Here is a 13,783-nt window from a genome sequence, read left to right as displayed (position 1 = left end):
AGGCAACAAACACAATAGACACTTGGTTTTAAACAAGGCGTTTAGGGCTGTTTGACATTAGGTCAGGTCCAGCAACTGGCTATACTTAGCTAGTTAAATTTGTTCCACAAAAAAAAATACTGACACAGAGTGTAATGTCAGGCCCGTTTTTGGGAAGAAACTTAAGCCCGAACCCAGGCCGACTTATACAACTCTGACTCAGCAACTTAAACTTTGCTGCGTTTAACAAAATTACAGGGGTAATTATACTGAACTTAATAACAGAAACAAAACAATTCACTATGACAGTGCTCTTCGACCTTTTTTGGTTTGGTGAACCCTTAAAGTTGTGGTGACAAACTCATGCACCCTGTTTACTTAAAAGGTAAACTGAGGTAAAAAGCGATATGAAAATTGCCGTGGGATGTTTGGTCCCGACGTACATTAACAGGCAGCCGCATTTTTGATCAAAAACTCTTGATGTAAATTAACGTCAATCCGCACTCTGCGCAAAAACGTCTTTTTTGACGTGGATGTACGTCAACCGCACTGAAAGTGTTATAGACATCAAAAAATACGGAGGTTCATTTATACACCAGTTGAAACCTACATCTTTTTTCTAATATCCTGAAAGTCAAATATTAATGGTTTATTGAAAGTTTGTGAAGCACCTTTGTATACCTTATCGTACTGGCGCACCCCATGCATATTTTGATGCACCCTAGGGCAGCGCTTCCCAACCGGTGGGCCGCGGCCCACTGGTGGTCGTTCTTTTTGGTGGGCCGCGAAGTTTTTTAAACTACTACCATACCAATATGGAGGTTAAAAAAAGGTACACAGTTTGTGTGAACGCACTTTCAAATTTAACCATTTTTCTGAAAAATATGATACTATAGCAGGGGCGGGCAACTTCTCCAGTCGGCGGGCCTGATATGGGAAAATGAAGTACTTGACGGGCCGGATTCCTGAATCGATATATTAATCGCGTATTTATCCAGTGATTTAAAACGGATTTTTGACCACCTAAACTAAATACAATCAAGAACGTCGCAATTACAATACAGTCCAAACAATCTAACTGATATAACATAAAATTATTCACCACAGCACATTTAATGCATACACCACAGACTTAGATACTGCTGAAACACTAACTAGGCTACACGTGTGGAAAGAAAGAAAACCGAGAAATCAGGCCAAACACAAGGTTGGCAGTTATGTCGTAACAATGGATGTATGGTGCGATGGTTACAACGGCGGGAAAGTTTTTTGCTAATGGGGAGCGTTACTGTCCGTTACAACTATAATTTGACGGAGTAAGAAAGTAGTAGGGGATTGCGGCAGAATGTGGCTGCGGGCCACATTATCATGCAAGACCAGAAACTGTCTGCGGGCCGCTCAAAATCCCGTCGCGGGCCGGATCCGGCCCGCGGGCCGTATGTTGCCCACCCCTGTACTATAGTATACTCACTATGAAAGCCCCATGGCGCATAAGATTTTACGTTAAACAAAGCTTTATTACACAAACAAACTGCGATTGTTACGTCACAACAGTATTTGTACTAGTTGTAATATCTTGATGCTGGAACTTTCTTTGTTAGCTTTATTTGGTCTTTGCGTAGCTACAAAATGGATAGTTTTTTTCATTGTGGTTTTCTCGCAATATTATACGGTGGTCCGCCAAAAAAACAAAATTTTTAAGTGGGCCGCGAGCTGAAAAAGGTTGGGAAGCACTGCCCTAGGGTGCACCGTGCGCATATTTCCAAAATGTTTCCGAATTCGAACCACAGGGCTTTTTCAGCCAATCACAGCAGCGGAAATCTGCGGGTTGTCGTTACGTCACGTCTAGGTTGCTAAGCGGTTACTTTGACTTCAGTATTGTCGACGTTGCAAGTTTTATGTCAGTTTTGAATGAAAAAAAAAACGTTTTTACAAGTCGGAACATAGTGAAGACTGATGCATTTTGGATGTTTAAACTGAAGGTAATGTTTATTAGGTTAAGTATAGCAGTAAATTATACACACATAATTTTTATTGGGTGTAAAATCACTTTTGTGCAATATATGCTCCATTAATGTTAGATTATACACTGATACTTTTTATTAAGTCTGAAATAGCTTTTGTGCAAAATATTTTCTATTATTAATGCTATGTGTTTGTTTAGGATAGCAACGCAACCCCTTCAATCCATCAATGTCAAAATTTTACTTTGTATATTTTTTACTTTGTATATGATGAGCACTGCATGCAGGAAAGTTTGCATGGCATAAAAACAGTGTATTATGCCTCATTGTCTCTAGTGCAAGCACCTATGATCAACGCAATTGAACACATGCATGCCATACCTTGGGATCAACAAACTGTTCCTAACCTACGGAGATGAATGGTTTATAATTGTACACAGTGCAGTTCTAACATAAGTGTACACTAGGCCTGCCAGTTGCATAGTTGTTCCAATAACTCCCCGTATTTTCAGTTTTGAATGTTGTTCTGTGCCACCAATGTATATGTTATTTTTATTGTGCATGTTTTTTTTCTGGAATTTTGTCATAAGTTTACAATAAAACAGAAGCGATTTTAAATAGCAAATTGAAGTAGTGTGCTTGAGAACAAATGCAGGATTAAGAAAAACTACTACAGTATAAAGTAAGTTATGAGAAGATTTACTTGTGCTAGCAAATTTATTGTTTTTCTTGTGACATTGAAATGATAATAGTCCCAAAAAATGTTGTACAGAATAGCTACCATCTAAAACTATGCAGCAGTGTCAGAAATTTATTTTCCTTATCTCACCTGATGTGAGCAGCTTTTTCTCAGATATTTTATTTTTCTTGTTTACACCAGTTTTTTGTTGTTGATTTATAATCACATGTATAAAACAAAACACCATTTTACTTACAATACTCTAAATTAGGGTAAGCAAGCTTGGGTAGTATTGACAGCACTCTATATTACCAGTCATATTTGTCAACAAGTTAAATTAGTTTGTCTTGACCTTGCTACACAGGCTATTTATTTTCCTTCATGGTTTATATTAGTTTATTTATTTGCAACTCTTTTTTGGAACAAACAGTTGTACCTAAATTAAAACACTATATCACTCATTTCAACAGTCCTCCAAAAGTTTGTTTATTATGCATGCAGTAACCACAGTTAAAAATAATCAGTCAACACAGTTCTATAAAGTAGATCCAATGATAATCTATTGGTATAACATTCTCCATGATAGTCAATATGTTTACTAGTACAATAACTTTAGTTATAGCTAATTGTCAAGCAAATGCTATTTAACTTGGAGTGCTTGATGTCTCTGATCTGCCTTGCCTTTTCCTGTAGTCCATCCCTTCTCAAGGTTTTATTTGTTTTGGCAGCGCAAATGCTCTTCCTCGATTCCACACATACAGGCCTGAGCTCTAGTGGCTTAAGGCACCATAAGCTATAGGTAATCACTTTGGAGCATGGAAAAGTAAATTCTAATTGTTAAACAACAAATATGATTATGCATCCATGCAGGTTCTGGAATAGGAAATAGGTAATAATACAAAAATACACGGAAAAGCTGCAGAAAAAGAGTAAAACACAAAAGGAAATGAATTTTTGTACCAATCATACCAAGAAAATATATCATTTTAATGTCAGTACCAAAAAAAAACAATGTATTTTGCTCCCAGCATTGCGGCTGCCAATTGAGTTTCTTCCAAATGAATGAAGTGCTGATCTTATTTGTGCAACAAAATGAGCAGAAGAGATAGAGTTCTTAAACCTTTCTAATGCTTCATTAGTTTTCTTTTAATGAAAGTCACTAGAGTGCTTGGTCTTTATAAGCTCAGAACGCTATTAAATTTAAGAAAAGTTCTCTGCAGTGTAGTCTGGACACTGGTTTATGTTTATGAGGGTCCAGCAATGCCATCAGACAATGAAGTGGGTGGATTGATTTCCATGGCATTTGAACAGCCACCATGATCTTGTGTAGATGTGTGGTGGCCAAATCACTAATGAATTCCACAGATGGGGCCTGCTACTGACCAAAAGCAACGCCTACATACATATGCTTCTGAGGTGCTGATCCCTGATACATCCCCAATTGGACTACCACATAACAGGACTGTAAGTGAGGCATTAGTCTGGTCCAGATTGGTTGTAGAAGCCACAAACACCACCTCAGAAGATTGTAACATCATTTTGTCGATTCTTTCCATGATCGGACTTACAATGGCACGAACATAAAATCCTTTAAATTGCTAAAGGCAGATCTTAACCTCAGATTTATCGGCATACTTCTGTATAGCACAAAACAAATTTATACCACTTGATGCCCCAAAGTTATATTTACGCCACTGATCCCAGAGATAGTACATAGAGCAGGGTTTTGGATTATGGCAGTTGTTAGTGACTGCTGCACTTATTCCATCTGTAACAAGCAACTTGGTCTCATGGGTTTGAACTTTTTAATGCTTGAGACACTAACAATCATTGCCAAAAATTTTTTGTAGATTCACTGATCTTTAGCTAACCAAGGTTTCCGGCAGCTTTAAGTAAGTGATTGTGGTTAACTGTCATACACGGATGAGTAGAAACCAACTTATCTGATGTTTAGTTGACTTGGTGTAAAGTTTGATCTTAACATCCATAGACACAGGACACAAAGTGTTGAATTTGATGCACCAATTTCATGTTGGCAAAACTGATTAAGATGGCATTTAAAGGTTTCCCCAAAATATTTTAGGGTTGAAAAATGTTTGGCATACATTCCAGCTAGTACTAGAAACTACACAAAAAGACTCAAGCCACTCGTCCCAGTCTTTTGCTGATTGTAAGGTCAATCTAAAAACCATTTCTTCATTTCCTTTTGTTACTAATTTTCCTTCAAGTTCCACAATTTGCTGCATGCCTTCAAGTTCCGCAATTTGCTGCATGGAATCCACTTAACAATATCCGATAATTATTTACAAAAAAGCTTGTGATTAATTATTAAAAATGCCTTTTAAAATGGTTTTCTTTTAGTAATACAATTATAAAACCACGCACAACCTTAACTTACAAATATAGTAACTCAAGGCAGATTGACTGGTTACGACGCAAGCTGTCTTCTGATTGGTTCAATGAGTCGACTACGCTGATTTGTTAAAAAGTCGCATGACCCGGGAAAACCCGCCTTTGTGATTGGCTTAAAAAGCCCTGTGGTTCGAATTCGGAAACATTTTGGAAATATGCGCACCGTGCACACCGGGTGAAGAGCACTGCACTATGAAACATTTTATACACTGGGTGGTAGGCGCGAGCAATTACAAAAATATCAATATGCTAACAGTTGAATCCATTTACGCAATCCTAGGCTACATATTTTCGATATTTCACTTGATTTAAAGCGATCTTATTGTTTGGAGTACTAAAGAACTTTTTGACTTTAAAGCATGTGAAGTGTTGATTTGTTATTTACACTGCACAATGCTTCGTTTTAAAGTTACAAAAAGTGCACCCGAAACGGAAAAAAGGAGTTGCGGGCACTATATAGCGTTTTTGGTTTAACAATAACAACCGTAATTGTTGTAAAAATCTGAGAAACAAAAAACTTTAATGTACCTTGATAAAAACAACAACTAAAAACAAGATTGTATGAAGTGAATGACGTTTAATTCAAAAACACATAGAAAATTAGACACAAATCTCGAAAATCTATAAAAAGTACGCAGGTAAACAATGTCAAAACAGCCGAGATTGCACCACAACTAAATAGATTAAAATGCCAGACATAGGCTATTTTAAGACCTTTTTTGCCTCATTTAGCGGGATTTTCCGGACCGAAACCGCGTAAACATTCCTGAACGAACACGCAAGATCGAAACTCGTTGTTACCCAATGTGACGATTAGTCAAGTTCCGTACAACATGGCTGTGTGTGACCGTTTTTGTATTTTGTCTGATTTTCTTGTGCTGTAGGCAAAATTTTCAAAACACAATTCAAAGTCTACATTTTGTGTTGGCTGCTTGTTAGGTAAAATTGGATTTATGTTTGTATTTAGCAATTATATTTACCGATTTTATTCTAAAGCAGCGGTTCCCAACCTGTGGTACGCGTACCACTAGTGGTACGCGAAGGTCTTTCAGGTGGTACGCGAGTAGATTTCGTTTTTTTCACAAAAACCTGGATTCACAACTTTATGTTTTGTTTGTCTGGTTTTGTTTACAAAAAAATGTTACCTAAGCCTATTCTTATTGTCACGTAACTACTCCTGTTGTGTCGTATCATTACGATCTTACAAGTCAATTGTCAACAAGAAGCACAGTTGCTTTGAAAAACCGTACAACGCTGTGGTACAGTGGACGTTAATCATGCCAAGCAGCGAAAATGCAAGAAATAAAAATCTGATCAAATTTAGGTATTGTGCTTTGGTGTTATTTTAGTAGGCCAATATTATTATTCTCCATAAAATATGATTCGATCAAATTAGTTGTTCTGCAAGAAGTGGTACGCGTGGCAGTACAGAGCGTCCAGTGGTACGAGGTCGTAAAAAGGTTGGGAAATCCTGTTCTAAAGCATCCTGTTTCGGAAATAACCAGGGCACGTATTGATTAGTTGTCATTTGCTGACAATATTTACAGGCTTTTTTTCCAACAGCGATTTTTTACATAGGCTATTTGAACACAAAGGCAATTTTTAATTTAAAGGCCTGTGGAGATAAACGCATTTTTGTGCCAAAATTTTGTTTATTGACAAGTTTTGTATCGGTTGATGAACTAAAAATCACAAAAAGAAGATAAAAAAATGTAGCGGTCAGATTTATGTGCGTGTTAGCTTCTACATGCAAGCAATGTCGTTTTGAAATGCGTGAACGACGTTAAGAAAGGCTTTAAAACGTTCATGTGGACAGATTAAGCATCAGTTTGCTTATTATAGGACCACAGATGTCGAACATTCTGGCTTTTGTGGCAGCAAATGTATAGTGCACATTTAGCCTACGGCCTTTGAATGTTACGCGTATCCAGACACGAAAAGCATGTGGTTTCATTTGAAGTTTTATTAGGCTTTGGTTACAGCGGCATTGGTATTCAATTGACATAAGCTGGTACAAACTGTTATATGGCAGAAGCTATACTGTGGTGTCTGTAGGGGATATAAAGGCCTTTAGGGTACATTAGCCAGACACGTATGTCTGGAAGAAAAATCTTTGTAGATTGGTATCTTGTTGCCGTGTGCTAATGGCTTACCAGTATCGTACTTGATTGCACAAACAACAAAAGAGCAGCAATGAAGCCCAGAAGAATGCAATACCATAACATTATTGACAGTTGTTTCGTGGAAAATTGCTGATTTTAAACTATTCTTTTGAAGCAGTTGCTATATCAACTGTTTTATTGCTGTATCAGTCCAGCGTGACCTCAGCATATACTGCAGATCGCATGATTTATTTCCAAAGAACACACAGATAAGACGTGCTTCAGTTCAGAAGGCAAAATCAACCACACAACTCAAACCCTTACGTTGATGTAGTGCAGTTAGAGCTAGATCTTCTGCATGGATTGAATTCTTAGATCCCCATGTTGCTTTAGTAAGATTTTCTTCTGATAGGCCTTACAATGCGTCAGTTTCAAACCTTTTCTCCTTACATTCCTGCTACACAAAAATTCCCTAGGCGTATTTTTTACCATCGTTCGCAGACCTTTGTCATCGTAATACTTGCCTGCGAAAAATCAATGGCTAAAGGGAGTTTCGGTACAAAAGAGAAGAAGGCACCTTAACGTGTTCATCTTTCCAGGCCAGTGACTCAAACAAAACATGCTGGTGGGCGAGGTGCACTGTCATGCCGCAGTTCCAGTGAAAAGTCTCCCAGCAAAATGGTTTGACCATCGCTGATGAATGAAAAGGATTGAAAAGTTGCCTCAGGATTTTCGGGTAGTTATGTAAAGATTGTTGAACAGATGGACTAGGTTAAGGTTTTGTGACAGTTTCATGCGTAATTGGACTGTGTTTTTTAATGGAGTACCGTGCTTTTTCTGTACATTAGTTATGTCAGGATTAGGAACGTAGCAATGTTTTTGGTGCTGAATGACTAACACAAGTCAATCGAATGCACATACGCAAGCTGGCGGTAAACAAGTACGAATTGGAATACTTCGTGTACTTTGGAATGCTAATATTGTTCATGAAATGTCGAATAACTTGCAATCAGGCCGCATGTCTGTTGTGTATTAGTTCTAGTTGTATGTAATTGGTTTATGTAAAACGAAAACGATATTACTACTCAAGCTTTTTTGAAGAGTACGTTTTAATCATTTGACTTGATCCTACATTGACAAAAACCTTTGTTGTAAAAAATACAGACTTTCAACAGTTAATTTGGTCTAGAAATAGTCACGTTTCTTTCAACCGAATGAGTCCTCGTGTCAGCGTTAAATTACCCCAGGCAGGGCTTTCTTCGGCTGAGGAATGTTGTTTTATTTCCGAGGCTAGGCAAGAACAGGTAAAGTTAGTTAACCATTCCAAGTGGATTGTGTATTTTATGGCTTAAAATTAGAGATGTACCGAAGATTCGGTTCCGGCCGAATAATTTGTTACGAGTCGGCCGAAACCGAATCTTTTTTAAACACACATTCAAAGCGTTAAACTCGTCTTTTTTGCTTAGTACCAACGAAAATCGCCTCAATTATTATATTTTTTGACACATTATCGTTTTTCCCACTGCAGACAAAAATCAGTAATTTATTGTCGGGTTGGAAATCATGTTTGAGGCAATGTTAAACTCACAGAATTAAATGGGGGACGAAACACAACTATTCTCCACCAACTGCCTGGTAAAAAAAACGTGTGTTTTCATGTCAAGCGCATAGCGTAAGACTTCGCGTGACGTCATAATGATTCGGTTGATTCGGCCGAATTTATTCAGCAAAACCGCCGAATATTCGGATTCGGCCGAATCGAAATTTCGCCGATTCGGTACATCAATACTTAAAATGTACTAATGCGTCAAAGATTAGGATAAATTGTTACGAAAAAGGCAAATAGTAGTTGACTTTGGATGACGATAAAGTTTCTTTGTGCGGGGAACTCAACCGTAGATGAAAAATTTTTGCTAACCTAAAATTATTTTAATGTAAAGCCAAAGATTAGGGTATGCGTTAGAAAGGTATCTTTTGTGTTGTGAAGCTCCAAATACAACATTCAAAATTTTGCGGGAGGTAACCAACGGTTCAAACATGAAAATGACAGAGGTAGAATAAACAAGTTTCTAGATGTACCCGAAACGGGTTTAGGGACTTTTGTTTAGCTATTGTGCCCAAACAGGGAAGCCTGTCGTATATAAGCTATTCTGTGTTCTGGTTCCTTTGTGTAGAAACAAACAGATATTGTTTAAAGAAGAATGGAAATATTGTGGTGTGAAAGGCCTGTTTAAGTTCGGGGAAAAGATTTAGATGTTCAGAATAACATATGTAAGCTATGTCCTATTGCTGAAAATTGCACTGTTTTTAGTCTAGCATAAAGTTAGTGCAAACTTGTAGCGTCAACAAAAATAACAAGCCTTTCACCTTTGCCTTTGGGCGGGCAGATCACATGCACAGTGGCCAGCAAAAGATGCGTGCCTTGATAAATTTGGCAGGTGGTACCAAGTGTTCTGTCGACCGTTAGTATGAACAGGTCACTCTTAATTTTTGACCTGTGTGAGATCGTTCTCTGAAAATTGAAGGAACTGAAAATAAACACAGGTTTTAGACGGAGGTGATTGTCTTGTGAATGGGCGCACGGTATGAAGGTTTAACGGAAAGTCTTTTGTCCGCAGATATACCATTTATACGATGTTTGCCAAAGCCTACTGCGCCGACCAGTTGTTCTTAATCTCAACGAAAATGCTGAACCTTCGCATTATTCTCTTATTATTCAGTATATATTACCCAGTGGTCACAACCAGGCAAGAATTTTAATACTTGAGGGGAGGAATTTACTTTAATTTTTACATGTAGTTTGTAAATACACACTTAAGCTCAGGTGATGCAAACGTTGAAGTCGATAAAAGACCCAAGTTTAAACGATCTTTGTAAGGTTTAGCATATGCTGTGTAGTAAGAGGAAGGAAGGAAAATGTTTTGAATTGTTAAGGGATGAATTCGTCAAAAAAGGTTGGGAACCACTGCTCTAACCATTCGTTAAACCTTCATTTACTTATTTTAATTGAGTCATATTCTCTGAATTTATGAAATTTAGCTCCGATATTGAATTGTACTCCTCTGCAAAAAACAATTAATTAATTTGTTTCTTGTGCTATTGCACCCGAGAGGAAGCCATACGTAGCTTCACGACGTGACGGCGTCCGAAATCTCTCCAATTACGTGGAATTTCGTGTTATTTGGGAGAAAATCATTCTCGGTCTACTGTCCAGTGTAAACAACACGTTATTTTCGACAGAAATTGGTACCTTTCTGCTTAGAAAGTAAAGTTGGGTTTAGTATGAAGCTTAAAACACATCAGTCTTAAACGATTGACCAAAGCTATTTCAAACCTCCATTTGATAAACGAAACGCTTTAAATTGCTTGCCATTTTGGAAGGAACGCCTTTAAACTGACTTACTTGCTTGAAAAAGTAGCTTGTATAAAGGTTACCTAGAGACCAGAAACGTTTTTTTTTCTATCAGTAGCAAGCTATGTTATTTACAGAAAGTCGATTATGCCAGTGGGTTAGAAAAAGTTGTAATTAAATGCAATCAATATCGGTAGCTGTTAAAATCGATTGCTGTGACTGTTCTTAGAATCGACTGTTTTTTTTGGTTGTGTCCACTCTACCGAGATAGGGAACGGATATTTTGCAAAGGGCTCGCTTGAGCAAATCAGCAAACACGCCAAAATTTGTGATCAATTTCCCAACCGAAGTTCAGCCGACGTTCACGGTTCAGTAACTTCCTAACGTAGCTCGCTTGAAACTCAGTTCATTAGTAAAGATCGATAAAAGGTGATGCTATTTAAAAAAAACGCAAGCTGGTTTCGTTTAATTGACCATTATAGTGGTAATTAGGATCTAAATGTCTTTTTAATCAAAAATACAGTGTTTGCCCGTTGTATAACACTATAAAAACAGTATATAAGCTGTGGCTGCCAGGCATAATATCAAATTTATTCTTGGAATCGTGTTTTTATACCGACGTTTCGACGTCCTATACAGGTCGCCTCCATCAGGGTAAATAACATTGAATGCGCGTAGTACAGTGCATGATAAAAAAAGAGTCATTATACTTTCCGTTGTGACGTGCTTGCGTTCAATTGTTTTTTCCTTTTTCTTTACCCTGGTGAAGGCGACCTGTATAGGACATCAAAACGTCGGAATAAAAACACAATTGCCAAAAGAGCTTAATATAAATTTGATTTTATAAACGAATCTATCTATCAATGAAGCATAAATAAAAAACTTGTATAGCTTTTATAATACGGTCATCTTTGTTAAACCAAATTTGCTAACATTGAATTGACATGTTGATTTAGTAATGATGCAAACTTAATAAGTTCATTTAGTAATGATGCAAGCCTAATAGCCACTTAATCACTGGCGTCATAAAACAAGAGGCATTAGTTCCATTAGCTGCAATGCGGTCACTCACTGACAGCACGACTCGCGTGTTTGTTACGTCACAGTTGCCTCTGGTACTGGATAGTGGATATCCCCTAGTAATAGCTACAGTACAGACGCCGTTAGGGATGTGATAGTTTCGGTCATGTTTGACCAGTTTAAAAGAGACGCAAGCTGTTTTATCGGTAGTTGTTTATGTAACAGGTATAGATTCTTTTTTGTATTTTTAATTTTAACACGGAAAACGTGAACTTTCGTAGTTTTTGTGAATTTGTAAACTTTAAAAATCTCATCAGATTTCGAAGGCGTTGTACATTAGTCGAAAACCAAATATAGATGAATCTTTAAAATAACATATGGGATAAAAAGAGTTGGATAAGGGCCTGGGAATAGAACTACATTATTATAATAATATTTAAATTAAGTAACTAGTACTTTATTCAGAGTGAGTATATTTGCTTTCGAATGCCAAACTTATCCAGAGTTATTGATGCCATGTGAACTTAAAGTAGGTCAGAAAATATATTTCTGGCAAAAACATGTTACATGCGTCACAGCACAAACTTTAATATCAACGTGCCTATGGTTTTATTAAAACAGCATTTGTAAACAGTCTTTGTAAAGGAAAAAAAAGTTGCCTTAATATACATGTTTTCTTCACAGAAAATAGGGCTGTTTGGTAGCGATTAAATCTAATTCAGTCAAGCACGATTTTCAAGCAAAACTGGATGACGAATCACGCCAACAGCTGACCGATATCCGGAAGTGACGCACACATTACTGTGTGGTACGACATATACCATGAATCTTACCGGAGAGCAACAAAACCTTACGTCATTGATATCTGGCGGGAACACAGAGCAAGCCGATTGGCCAAACGCCACGACAAGGACCTTGCCTACAGACCTTACAACTCTATCGACACCCAGCGACGGCCTATGGTGGAATTTAACCCCCTTGATTATTATCATCGTCGTGGTGGCTGTTATGCTTTTGTGCGTTGGTATGTCTTTCTATATTAACGGTTTTGAAGGTACAAGACGGTTGAGTTGCTGTAAGAAAAGACGGACTAGAGCACGTCGAGATATCGAACAGGATAGGGCTCCTTTTATGGAATATCCTGACTCAAGCACATAGCAAAATCAGAGCCAATTTACATGTGGCTTTATTATTATTGTGGAACTAAACTTGTCTTACACATGACACTTATGTTTTTTTTGAGCGAATGTTTTTTTCGAAAACTTGATCAATATTTTTTCTAAATGTGTATTACTTTAATAATTCCTATAATTTTGCTAAAGCCAACATAATATCTGAATGACAGTGACAGAATTTTCTAGCGACTTGGTTTTCTACGTCAAATTTACCTTTCTTATTATATATTTTCCACAGTTTAAGGTGTGCCACTTAAGTTTTGCCATGCAATATTTTTTATGTATTTTTCTTAACTTAACACAGCTTCACTTATGCAATTGATTGTCTTTATGCGCTTGTGAAGTTTATTCGTTCCATCACGTATAGCTTATTTGTTTTTGAAACGGTACACAATATTGTTTGTAATAACTACAACTTTGCACTTTAAAAGTTTTTAAGCTGACTAGTTTCATGCTAACGGATAAATTCGTATTGGAGTCAACTCAATAAACCTTTTTATATTATTATTAACAAAAGCCGTATATGTTACGCTGAAATGTTTTTGTTACTTTAAGAACGTTTTGTTGCTCTGTACTAGGCTATTTCGTCTTGTTTGCAACTTCTGGAGAAAAAATGCCAAATTGTTGGGCCCGCCGCTGGCTTGAAAACGGTGACGCCCCATGTCAGGAATGTATGATACAGCAAATCATAAAGCGCTGTGTCAACAGTTTTCGTTTTTAAACACGGATCTTCTTTTGTTTTAAACTGTTTATGCTGCGTTTTAGCAGTTGCAACAAGTTGTCTTGCCTGATACTAAGGCGCAAAATCAGAATAAACACTTTGCGGTCAGGACGTGATTAAATGTACGTCCTGCTAAATTGTGTAAAAGCGTTGAATGCAGTGAAACTTATGTCGCAACGTATCTGCTATGTTTACGCTACATGTTTCCTAAACGAAAATGGAAATTCATAATTTTATTGGTCAAGGTACGTATATTTTTTGTTTTAAATTGTTTTGTTTATGTTTGTTATTTGACCGTGAAACGGTTGTGAGAATAAAAAGTCACACTCAAATTTGAAAGTGCAAGCATTTAGTGTGTGGAGTTCGAAGAATTGTGTTC

At 37.2% G+C, this 13,783-nt stretch overlaps 1 long non-coding RNA gene and 1 pseudogene across 1 annotated transcript; one reads left to right on the top strand and one right to left on the bottom strand.

The window, feature by feature from the left end:
- Nucleotides 1–1,729: 1,729 nt before the first annotated feature.
- LOC145224018 (uncharacterized) lies at nt 1,730–2,573 on the top strand. The gene is made up of 2 exons (XR_013859543.1): nt 1,730–1,961; nt 2,144–2,573. It is a non-coding gene; the product is annotated as an uncharacterized LOC145224018 (long non-coding RNA).
- Nucleotides 2,574–3,092: 519 nt separating this feature from the next.
- LOC145225165 (uncharacterized) lies at nt 3,093–5,194 on the bottom strand (annotated as a pseudogene).
- Nucleotides 5,195–13,783: the final 8,589 nt, after the last annotated feature.

The sequence above is a fragment of the Phallusia mammillata genome, chromosome 4, assembly GCF_965637545.1.
Source record: "Phallusia mammillata chromosome 4, kaPhaMamm4.hap1.1, whole genome shotgun sequence".
In the NCBI taxonomy this organism is placed as follows: domain Eukaryota; kingdom Metazoa; phylum Chordata; class Ascidiacea; order Phlebobranchia; family Ascidiidae; genus Phallusia; species Phallusia mammillata.
The sequence above is the reverse complement of the archived record's forward strand: the minus strand, read 5'-3'. Positions and strand labels throughout refer to the sequence as shown.